We start from the raw sequence: 12,751 nt of genomic DNA on the forward strand, positions 1-12,751 counted from the left end.
CTTAATTCCCCAGCCCCCCCCCACTGGGAAAACACAATGGCTCAGCGGGAGGGATTCCTCCATCAATGACTGTGTTGATGGGGCAATCAAGCGATTATCTTTCCTGCAACCCATGTTTGCAGGAAAGAAAATTGCTATATCTATGGCCGGCTTTACCCACTCTCCAAAAGAATGAAATAAAAAAAACAGTTTCTTTGTTTTGCCCTAGGGCCTATTCAGACTGCGTTGTTAATGCACACGCAATAACATAACACCTTACTGTATTATTTTGAATAAGCTAACCGTGCACCTTAACAGCTCTTCCAACGACTCTTCCGAAAGACCCAGAATTCCCTGGGGCACACGATTTCCTGAGCTCAGGCCCATCCCATCCCACATGTCCCAACCAATCGTTCCCCTTGTCATGCACCTAGCCATGCCCCCATCAGTCAAGGCTCTCTTTCCCTATCGAGGGGCTCAAGAGGCCTTCAGAGATTCAGGTGTCCATATGAATAGATGGGATTACAGAGCACATGTGCAGAACCAGCCAGGAAAATTTCTGACCAGTGGCCAGGCGATCTAGAGAGATATTTTGAATTTGGATTGGGGACAGGTGAGTATAAAACTGGGAGGAGGGCAGGGGATGCGCAACACACCAATGTGTATTACCATGAGTTGCAGCATGCTACGAAATGAATGGCACCTCATCACTCTAATGCCATGTACACACGGTCGGATTTTCCGACGGAAAATATAGGACCTAGTTGTCGGAAATTCCGACCGTGTGTAGGCTCCATCACACATTTTCCATCGGAATATCCGACACACAAAGTTTGAGAGCAGTCTATAAAATTTTCCGACAACAAAATCCGTTGTCGGAAATTCCGATCGTGTGTACACAAATCCGACGCACAAAGTGCCACGCATGCTCAGAATAAATTAAGAGACGAAAGCTATTGGCTACTGCACCGTTTATAGTCCCGACGTACGTGTTTTACGTCACCGCGTTTAGAACGATTGGATTTTCCAACAACTTCAACTTTGTGTGACTGTGTGTATGCAAGACAAGTTTGAGCCAACATCCGTCAGAAAAAATCCATGGATTTTGTTGTCGGAATGTCCGATCAATGTCCGACCGTGTGTACAGGGCATAATGCGCGTAACGTGCATTACAATACTGTATGATAATTACCACATTACTGTGACAAAAAAGGGTAATTCAGCCATAACATAAAGAATGTCGACCTGACGCTTTTCTTTCTCAATGCAGCATACCATGGCTTGTGCGTTGCGCGCTGCAGTGTGAGTGCATTGCCCACTACTGTAAGGGCCCATTCACACGAGCCTTAGCAAAGTGCAATATTGTGCGTTAAGGCTTTTTGCATTAGGACAGCCTTTATACTTTGAATGAGTCAACAGTGCATCTCAAAGTGTAACTGCGCCAAAGTGGACTCGGACACCCCTAGAAATAAATGGGATTGCAGAGCATGTGCATGCGTTCGGCATGGAAGATATTTACCAAGCGGCCAGGTGATCTAGAGAGAAATAGCTTGCTGGATTGGGGACCAGTGAGTATGAAACAGAGGGTTGGAGGGAGCTCTGATATATAAGATGAAGCTACACATTAAGGACCTATTTACATTTGTGCAATATGTTAACGTTTGTAATATCACACGTTGACCTGCATTAAAACATCCCATTCATTATAAATCAGCTGTGAATGTATTCCAACAGTTGAACGTGACCCTTCTTTTTTGTAACAGAATAGACTACTATGCGTTGGAGGATGCTATAACACAGGTGCTTTGGGGTACTGTTTGAAATCATTGGCATTGCATCGTACCAACAAGTGCAACATACTTTACGTTTGCAGTAATACATGCTTCACCACAACAGCCCTGACAAAAAAAATGGACCTGATTTTTTTTTTTTTTTTTTTGTCCACACATAACAAAGCTCAGCATTGTGTGCACAGCGTTGTGCATTGCATAGTAAGGCCCATGTGTGTTGCGTGTTAATATGCATTGTGTTAGCCTTTTTATTTGAATGGTCTGCAAACCAAAAAGCATACATGCAGCATTTGCTAGGTGTGGAATTTGGAGTACCATTCAAAATGAATGAAACTACAGTGTCCTAACATACATTACCATGCGTTTAGGTGGTGCCATTATCGCAGCAAAATGAAGGGCCCTAATCGTGTATCTGGATGTCATTCAAAATGAATGCCACTGCCAGATGCCCTACAACAATCTGCACATTACTACAATCCAAAGGTGTGAATGGGCCCTTTGAATTAAACTTGTCATTTTAATATAGTTACAAAGCACATAATATTTAAGGAGAAATATATAGCAGTTGATAACCTTTGCTTCTGAAAAAGCTAGTTGTCTGTCTACCATGCTAATCCAGTTTACGCAATACTCTATGGGGGTTATTTACTAAAAGGCAAAACCACTTTTCACTACAAGTGCACTGCAAATGCACTTGGAAGTGCAGTCGCTGTAGATTTTAGATCTTCCCCTCAGATTTACAGCGACTGCACTTCCAAGTGCACTTGTAGTGCAAAGTGGATTTGCCTTTGGTAAGTCAACCCCTATGAGTCACTGACTCAGAACAAAAATGATCAGATGTTTGGACTTTATATGTTACAAACGTTTTTCCAGGTTAGTGAATAAGATTCTACTGAAGCCACATTAGATTGCTTCTATGGCTTTTAGGTGGTATTAAACCCAAAAACAAACATTTATTATATTGCAGCTTACCAATTCTTACATGTGGTGGCTGTATTAGTGTTCTTTTTTTAGGCTTTCTTTCTTCTATTTTCATCTGATGATCCAGCAAGTAAGTCTGTTGTTTTTCAAAAGAATGTATCAGCTACAGAGATGAGACAAACCATTTAACACTGACAGGGGTGCTTAAAGTGATCAGTTTTTTTTTTTTTATGTGAAACCTTTATTGCAAAAGGAAAAACAGTTTGCTGTAACTGATTATAAAGTGTAGCACTGTCCCTGTAGGGCTTACTGAGTGTTGAGTTCATAGGCCTCTCTCTGGTTACCTGCAGCTGGTTGCTAATAGTTCCCACTTAGTTGCTGTGGGTTCCCACTTGGTTGCTAGGGGTTCCCGTTTGGTTGTTAGGAGTTCCCACTTGTCCCACCCCTTCTCCCGCTTGCTCGTTACTCAAAGACCAGTCCAGGGTATTTGTGTTTTGTATTTTATTTTGGAACTTGGATGGGAGAAGGGATTAGTGGGATACTCCAACTGGAACTATTTACAAGGGATAAGGACAACTCTCACTTGACCTCACCGGATTACTTGCTGAAGCAGTCACACTGCTTTAACCATACAGCCACAGGTATGGAGGAATTAAGTCTTCTTGCTCTCACTAGCAGCAGACTTGATGCACTCAATTATTTTCGGGATACTCTATAGCATCCCCTTTACTGACACCAGTCCATTGACTCTTCTAGCTGAAGAGGGGTGACCCTCACTCAACAGGCCCCAAAGACACAGATCTGTACTCACAGTAGGCAGAATCAGATCCTTCCTTGGGTCTCCCTTCTAGTCAGCTCTGCAGGACCTCTGGGTTCAGCTTCTCTCTCTCTCTAGGTCCCTGGGTCGATCACCCAGGGCTGCACAGGCCTTCTCCACAGAGAAGAGGGCAGCCGCCCCCTCCCTCCTGGACTCTGTTCGCCGGCTCAACTAACTCTGAGCACATGTACTCTGGCTTTATATACAGTATCCCAACATGCAATGCAGCATTTGTCCTCTGCCAATTGTCAGGGCTGTAACAAAGCCTGTGCACTAACTTGTCAGGTCCCTTCCCGCTGTCCAATATGCCTCCCTATTGGTCCAGTGGGGGGACATTCAGAACAAGCTGAGCTGCACCTGAGCACAATGAGCAGACCTAACCAATAGATCCCGCTTTCTGATATGCAGAGAACACTCTAAGTTTTACCTGACCATCTTACTGGTAAGCAAAAAGTTCAAAAACTATACTCTCTTCTAGCACCTACCTAGGAGGGTGCTACATCAGTATTAGCTGGACTTTAGCTTCAATTTGTCAGTGCATTTGAATCTGCTAGTATACCTCACACTCCCCCCAGACTGGCAATGCTGCTGTCTGCTGTGGCCCCTGTGCTCCTTCATCCAAAGTGGGAGTGACACCTTCTCACCGCCTGTCAAATTTCTCTAAAAAGAGATCGCTTTTCAGAGGGGCAGCAAAGTCTGCTGCACATACTGTATAAACATAGCCAAAATTGGATGAAATGTCCTAATTTGTTTACAGCAAATGTTGTTTCTTGATTTCCACAATTGACAGTTCAGATTTCCATTGCTTCATATAGTAAGGCAATGGAAATCACTACCCAGTTAATACAAACAACACTCAACTATTGGTTGCATTAATGAAAGGACTGTAGGTTGATCTGGCCATACACAATCAAATTTCACCCAATTTCTGCTGAATAGGCCAAAACCTGTTCTGTGGCTGGCCCTCTTGGCACCACTAACCTTGACATTGTTTAACCACTTGACAACTGGGCACTTAAACCCCCCTCGTGACCAGACCAATTTTCAGCTTTCAGCGCTCTCACACTTTGAATGACAATTACTCAGTCATGTAATACTGTACCCAAATGAATTTTTTGTCCTTTTTTTCATACAAATAGAGATTTCTTTTGGTGGTATTTGATCACCTCTGGGTTTTTTATTTTTTGCGCTATAAATGAAAAAAGACCGAAAATTTTGAAAAAAAACGCATTTTTCTTTGTTTTTGTGATAAAATTTTGCAAATTAGTAATTTTTCTTCATAAATTTTGGCCACAATTTATACTGCTACATATCTTTGGTAAAAATAACCCAAATTAGTGGATATTATTTGGTCTTTGTGAAAGTTAGAGAGTCTACAAGTTATGGTGCAAATCATAAAAAATTGATCACACCTGATGTACTGGTGGCCTATCTCATTTCTTGTGACCCGAACAAGTCAGGAAAGTACAAATACCCCCCAAATGACCCCTTTTTTGAAAGTAGACATTCCAAGGTATCTAGTAAGATGCATGGTGAGGTTTTTGATGTTGTCATTTTTTCCCACAATTCTTTGCAAAATGAAGATTTTTTTTTTTTTTTTTTTTTTCCTCCCACAAAATTGTCATTGTAATAGTTATTTCTCTCACATGGCATGTATATACCACAAATGACACCCCAAAATACATTCTGCTACTCCTCCTGAGTATTACGATACCACATGTGTGGGACTTTTTCACAGCCTGGCCACATAGAGAGGCCCAACATGCATGGAGCGCCATCACGTGTTCTAGGAGCAAAAATTACACATCTAATTTGTTGACTACCTATTACACTTTTGAAGGCCCTGGAGCACCAGGACAATGACATGTGACACTGACGTGGCACTGATGACAAATGGCACTGATACGTGGCACTGATGTGGCACTGATGACAGATGGCACTGATACGTGGCACTGACACTGATGTGGCACTGATGACAGATGGCACTAATACATGGCACTGATGACAGATGGCACTAATACATGGCACTGATGACAGATGGCACTAATACGTGGCACTTATGACAGATGGCACTAATACATAGCACTGATGACAGATGGCACTAATACATGGCACTGACAGATGGCACTAATACGTGACACTGATGACAGACGGCACTAATATGTGGCACTGATGACACGTGGCGATGATGACAAATGGCACTGATGACAGATGGCACTAATATGTGGCACTGATGAAAGGTGGCACTAATACATGGCACTGATGACAGATGGCACTAATACGTGGCACTGATGACTGATGGCACTGATACGTGGCACTCATGACACTGATGACAGATGGCACTGATACGTGGCACTGATGACACGTGACACTGATGACAGATGGCACTATGTGGCACAGATGACAGATGGCACTTATACGTGGCACTGGGGACAGATGGCAGGGACATGACAGCAGGGACAGATGGCACTGGGGCAGATGGCACTGGGGCAGATGGCTGGGGCAGATGGCACTGGGGCAGATGGCACTGGGGCAGATGGCTGGGGCAGATGGCTGGGGCAGATGGCACTGGGGCAGATGGCTGGGGCAGATGGCAGGGGCAGATGGCAGGGGCAGATGGCACTGGGGCAGATGGCACTGGGGCAGATGGCTGGGGCAGATGGCACTGGGGCAGATGGCACTGGGGCAGATGGCTGGGGCAGATGGCTGGGGCAGATGGCACTGGGGCAGATGGCACTGGGGCAGATGGCTGGGGCAGATGGCAGGGGCAGATGGCAGGGGCAGATGGCAGGGGCAGATGGCACTGGGGCAGATGGCTGGGGCAGATGGCAGGGGCAGATGGCTGGGGCAGATGGCAGATGGCTGGGGCAGATGGCAGGGGCAGATGGCTGGGGCAGATGGCTGGGGCAGATGGCTGGGGCAGATGGCTGGGTAGGAGCAGATAACCGTGCTGACACTTTTTTTTTTTTCGTTTTTTTTTTCCCTGTTTACTCACCGCCACAGCGGTTCCGCTCTCCCTGCTCACACGCTGTCTCTGTGTGAGGAGGGAGAGCCGGCGATGAGAGATGATCTCATATGTTTACATATGAGATCATCTCTCATTGGCAGAGCGATCGCACTGTAAACGGCCGCTGTCATTGGCCGTTTACGGCGATCTGTCACTGGCTGTGTCCGAGGGACACGGCCAGCACAAAACTTCCGCGATGCGCGCCCGCGGGAGCGCGCAACGCGGAAGTAAAAGGGAGGACGTCCAGGGACGCCCTCCCGGCAATTGGAGTCCGCGCTGTAGCCGTCTTTCGGCTATAGCGCGGACGCCTAGTGGTTAATTAGTTGACTTGTCGGGGAAGCCAGCTGTAAAATTCTCTTTAAAACAGCACCTGCATCCATTCATATAATTGGATGCAGGCACTGTTTAGCAGAGAATTTTGGATATTCTGAAAGCTGCAATGCCGACTGTCAGAATGCAATAGTATACCTTGGATTGGGGGGAAATCGCATGATTTTTCTCACTTAGCCCCAGTGTTGCAGATGACAAACAGGTATACAGTATATCAGCTGGATTTAAAGTGGTTATAAAGGCTAAAGTTTTTTACCCTTGTGCTTTTCATGCATGAAGGTGTAGCACCCTCTAGTTAGGTAGGTACTAGAGTGAGGATTTTTCTAGCAGAGTAGGAAAATGTAGGCAGGCCTAGCTGGTGGCTAGGCCTGTTTGTTTTCATTCTGGGCTGGGAGTGGCTCAGGGCAGGGCTGGGTGACTCACAGGTAGCATCACTGTCACCTCCCTCTTCTTTCTAGAAGGTGCTAAAAAGAAATCAGGAGAGGAGAGGTGGAGCTGCCTGGGGTATTCTAAGGAGCCTTGACCAATCCCCTACTTGAATTGGCAGGGGGCAGACCTCCTTAAACAAACAGGGTTAGCTCAGTCGGAGAGGAGTTGTCGGGGAGGAAGACTGGAGTGAGAGAGTGTGGAGGCTGTCGGGGCCCACTGGGAGCTGGGGGGGTGACCCTGGGTCAGGGCTCGGGTGCATCCAGGAGGAGAGAAGAGATCCTGGAGGAGTGGCACATGAGAGAGCAAGGAGAGGACAGCAGGAGAGAACACTGCTAAAAGGCTCCAGGGAGGACAACTGGTCACAGTCAGGAGGGCTGGTGAGTGAAGCACAGTCGGGAGGATTGGGAAGGCACGCCTGAGAGAACTGGGAGATTGCAGTTTGAGATGGGTGTAGAACCAGAAGAGAGGTCTGTGGGAAGGGCAGTGAAGAGAGGTCATTGCACCCAGGCTGGCTGGCAGGGCCTGAAGAGAGCTATCTGGGATTGGAAGCCGAATGGAGGACAGTTAGCGCCTGAAATATTTCTACACCACAGGGGCCGAGGTCCCTGCCTGTAAAAGGCAGTTCACTGAGACCTGGCGGAATTAGTGTCAGGCCTAACCATGCAGTGCTAGCTAGTCTGGAGGAGAAACAGTCTGCAGTAAGTGAAGTGCTGGTGGAGGAACAGTCTGCAGCAAGTGAAGTGCTGGAGGAGTAACGGTATGCAGCAAGTGAAGTGCTGGAGCTGTGAAGGATAAGAGGTCTTAAGCAAGAGTTTGTGCTGGAGAGAAGACTAGAGTGTATATATTGGAGTGTATATAGAGGTCCCAAGCAAGTTTCACTGAATGTTCCTGGGCATCCCATAATTTCCCATCCAAGTTCAATCCCCTCAATAAAAAAAACACAAAAAAAAACACAAAGCTTTTGGACCTTTCTATGTCTCTGAGTGTCTGAGAGATGGATGCTGGCCTGGGCAGGGTGACAGGTGAACCACTACATTCAGCAACCCCTGCGGCGGCATGGCTACAAAGGTAAAAACCTTCAGTGTGCGGCTCTCCCCACAACCCCCCTTATACCCACCTGAGCCCGATCCAGCGATGTGCATGAAAGCAGAAGTTCTCCCTGTCAATCACAGCCAGTGAAGAGGAGACGGGGCCGAGCCACGCTCTGTGTGTCTCATAGACACACAGAGGCAGCTCGAGAGCGAGCACGCATGAGTGCCCCCAGATCAAGGAGCTTGCTATGGGGGCACTCAGCGAGGGAGAGGGGCCAGAAGCACCAGTAGGGGACCTGAGAAGAGGAGGATTGGGGCTGCTCTGTGCAAATCCACTGCACAGGGCAGGTTAGTATGTTTGTTATTTAAAATAAAAAGCTGAACCTTTACAAACGCTTTAAATTAAAATGACTGGAAGTATAAAATAATAACTCATCGTTATGTTTTAGGGCCACACTAGTAGTCTCCAAACTGTAGCCCAGGAGTCAGCTGTGGTCCTTTGCTTGCCTTTAACTGGCCCTTAGTCCACCCCTAGCTGACATGAGGTACTAATTCTTCCACTGACACATTCGATGGGGCACCATTTCCTTCCACTGACACCAACAGTGGGGAACTATTTCTCCCAATATCATCAACAATGGGGCACTATTGCTCACACTGATTTCAATGATGGGGCAATATTCCTCTTTTTACTGACCACGGGCACTGTTTTTTGTTTATTTTTTACTCCTAATGACCACCAAGCCTAAGACAATACCCACACTGGCACTGGGGCATTTTCTACTCCCACTGACACTGTGGCATTTTCTACTCCCACTGACACTGGGGCATTTTTTACTCCCGCTGACACTGGGAAATTTCCTACTTCCACTGGGGCATTTTCTACTTCCACTGACACTGGAGCATTTTCTACTCCCACTGGCACTGGGGCATTTTCTACTCCCACTGACACTGGGGCATTTTCTACTTCCACTGGCTCTGGGGCATTTTCTACTTCCACTGACACTGGAGCATTTACTACTCCCACTAACACTGGAGCATTTTCTACTCCCACTGACACTGGGGCATTATCTACTCCCACTGACACTGAGGCATTTTCTACTCCCACTGACACTGAGGCATTTTCTACTCCCACTGGCTCTGGGGCATTTTCTACTCCGACTGACACTGGGACATTTTCTACTCCCACTGACACTGGAGCATTTTCTACTCCGACTGACACTGGAGCATTATCTACTCCCACTGAAACTAGGGCATTTTCTACTCCCACTGACACTGGGATATTTTCTACTCCCACTGGGATATTTTCTACTCCCACTGACACTGGGGCATTTTCTACTTCCACTGACACTGGGGCATTTTCTACTTCCACTGACACTGGGGCATTTTCTACTCCCGCTGGCTGGAGCATTTTCTACTCCCACTGACACTGGGGCATTTTCTACTCCCACTGACACTGGGACATTTTCTACTCCCACTGACACTGGAGCATTTTCTACTCCCACTGGAGCATTTTCTACTCCCACTGGCACTGGGGCATTTTCTACTTCCACTGACACTGGGGCATTTTCTACTCCCGCTGGTACTGGAGCATTTTCTACTCCCACTGACACTGGGGCATTTTCTACTCCCACTGACACTGGGGCATTTTCTACTCCCACTGACACTGGGACATTTTCTACTCCCACTGGCACTGGGGCATTTTCTACTCCCACTGACACTGGGGCATTTTCTACTTCCACTGGCTCTGGGGCATTTTCTATTCCCACTGACACTGAAGCATTTACTACTCCCACTAACACTGGATCATTTTCTACTCCCACTGACACTGGGGCATTTTCTACTCCCACTGACACTGGAGCATTTACTACTCCCACTAACACTGGATCATTTTATACTCCCACTGACATTGGGGCATTTTCTACTTCCACTTACACTGGGGCATTTTCTACTCCCACAGACACTGGGGCATTTTTTACTCCCACTGACACTGGGGAATTTTCTACTTCCACTGACACTGGGGCATTTTCTACTCCCACTGACACTGGGGCATTTTCTACTCCCACTGACACTGGGGCATTTTCTACTCCCACTGACACTGGGGCATTTTCTACTTACACACTGACACTGAGGCATTTTCTAATCCCACTGGCTCTGGGGCATTTTCTACTCCCACTGACACTGGGACATTTTCTACTCCCACTGACACTGGAGCATTTTCTACTCCTACTGACACTGGGGCACTTTCCACTGACACTGGAGCATTTTCTACTCCGACTGACACTGGGGCATTTTCTACTCCCACTGACACTGGGGCATTATCTACTCCCACTGAAACTAGGGCATTTTCTACTCCCACTGACACTGGGATATTTTCTACTCCCACTGGGATATTTTCTACTCCCACTGACACTGGGGCATTTTCTACTTCCACTGACACTGGGGCATTTTCTACTTTCACTGACACTGGGGCATTTTCTACTCCCGCTGGCACTGGAGCATTTTCTACTCCCACTGACACTGGGGCATTTTCTTTTCCCACTGACACTGGGGCATTTTCTACTCCCACTGACACTGGGGCTTTTTTTACTCCCACTGACACTGGGACATTTTCTACTCCCACTGACACTGGAGCATTTTCTACTCCCACTGACACTGGGGCATTTTCTACTCCCACTGGAGCATTTTCTACTCCCACAGGCACTGGGGCATTTTCTACTTCCACTGACACTGGGGCATTTTCTACTCCCGCTGGCACTGGAGCATTTTCTACTCCCACTGACACTGGGGCATTTTCTACTCCCACTGACACTGGAGCATTTTCTACTCCCACTGGAGCATTTTCTACTCCCACAGGCACTGGGGCATTTCCTACTTCCACTGACACTGGGGCATTTTCTACTCCCGCTGGCACTGGAGCATTTTCTACTCCCACTGACACTGGGGCATTTTCTACTCCCACTGACACTGGGACATTTTCTACTCCCACTGACACTGGGGCATTTTCTACTCCCATTGACACTTGGGCATTTTCTACTCCCACTGACACTGGGATATTTTCTACTCCCACTGGGATATTTTCTACTCCCACTGGCACTGGGGCATTTTCAACTTCCACTGACACTGGGGCATTTTCTACTCCCACTGACACTGGGGCATTTTCTATTCCCACTGGCACTGTGGCATTTTCTACTCCCACTGACACTGGGGCATTTTCTACTCCCACTGACACTGGGGCATTTTCTACTCCCACTGACACTGGGGCATTTTCTACTCCCACTGACACTGGGGCATTTTCTACTTCCACTGACACTGGGGCATTTTCTACCACTGGCACTGGGGCATTTTCTACTACCACTGACACTGGGGCATTTTCTACTTCCACTGGCTCTGGGGCATTTTCTACTCCCACTGACGCTGGGACATTTTCTACTCCCACTGACACTGGGGCATTTTCTACTTCCACTGACACTAGGATATTTTCTACTCCCACTGACACTGGGATATTTTCTACTCCCACTGACACTGGGGCGTTTTCTACTTCCACCGACACTGGGGCGTTTTCTACTCCCACCGACACTGAGGCATTTTTTACTCCCACCGTCACTGGAGCATTTTCTACTCCCACCGACACTAGGGCATTTTCTACTCCCACTGACACTGGGATATTTTCTACTCCCACTGGGATTTTTTCTACTCCCACTGGGATATTTTCTACTCCCACTGACACTGGGGCATTTTCTACTTCCACTGACACTGGGGCATTTTCTACTCCCGCTGGCACTGGAGCATTTTCTACTCCCACTGACACTGGGGCATTTTCTACTCCCACTGACACTGGGACATTTTCTACTCCCACTGACACTGGGACATTTTCTACTCCCACTGACACTGGGGCATTTTCTACTCCCACTGACACTTGGGCATTTTCTACTTCCACTGACACTGGGGCATTTTCTACTTCCACTGACACTGGGGCATTTTCTACTTCCGCTGGCACTGGGGCATTTTCTACTTCCACTGACACTGGGGCATTTTCTACTTCCACTGACACTGGGGCATTTTCTACTCCCGCTGGCACTGGGGCATTTTCTACTCCCACTGACACTGGGACATTTTCTACTCCCACTGACACTGGGGCATTTTCTACTCCCACTGACACTTGGGCATTTTCTACTGCCACAGACACTGGAGCATTTTCTACTCCCACTGACACTGGGGCATTTTCTACTCCCACTGACACTGGGGCATTTTCTACTCCCACTGACACTGGGATATTTTCTACTCCCACTGGGATATTTTCTAATCCCACTGACACTGGCGCATTTTCAACTTCCACTGACACTGGGGCATTTTCTACTCCCACTGACACTGGGGCATTTTCTATTCCCACTGACACTGGGGAATTTTCTACTCCCACTGACACTGGGGCATTTTCTACTCCCAC

Source organism: Aquarana catesbeiana, linkage group LG01 (assembly GCF_042186555.1).
Source record: "Aquarana catesbeiana isolate 2022-GZ linkage group LG01, ASM4218655v1, whole genome shotgun sequence".
Lineage (NCBI taxonomy): Eukaryota > Metazoa > Chordata > Amphibia > Anura > Ranidae > Aquarana > Aquarana catesbeiana.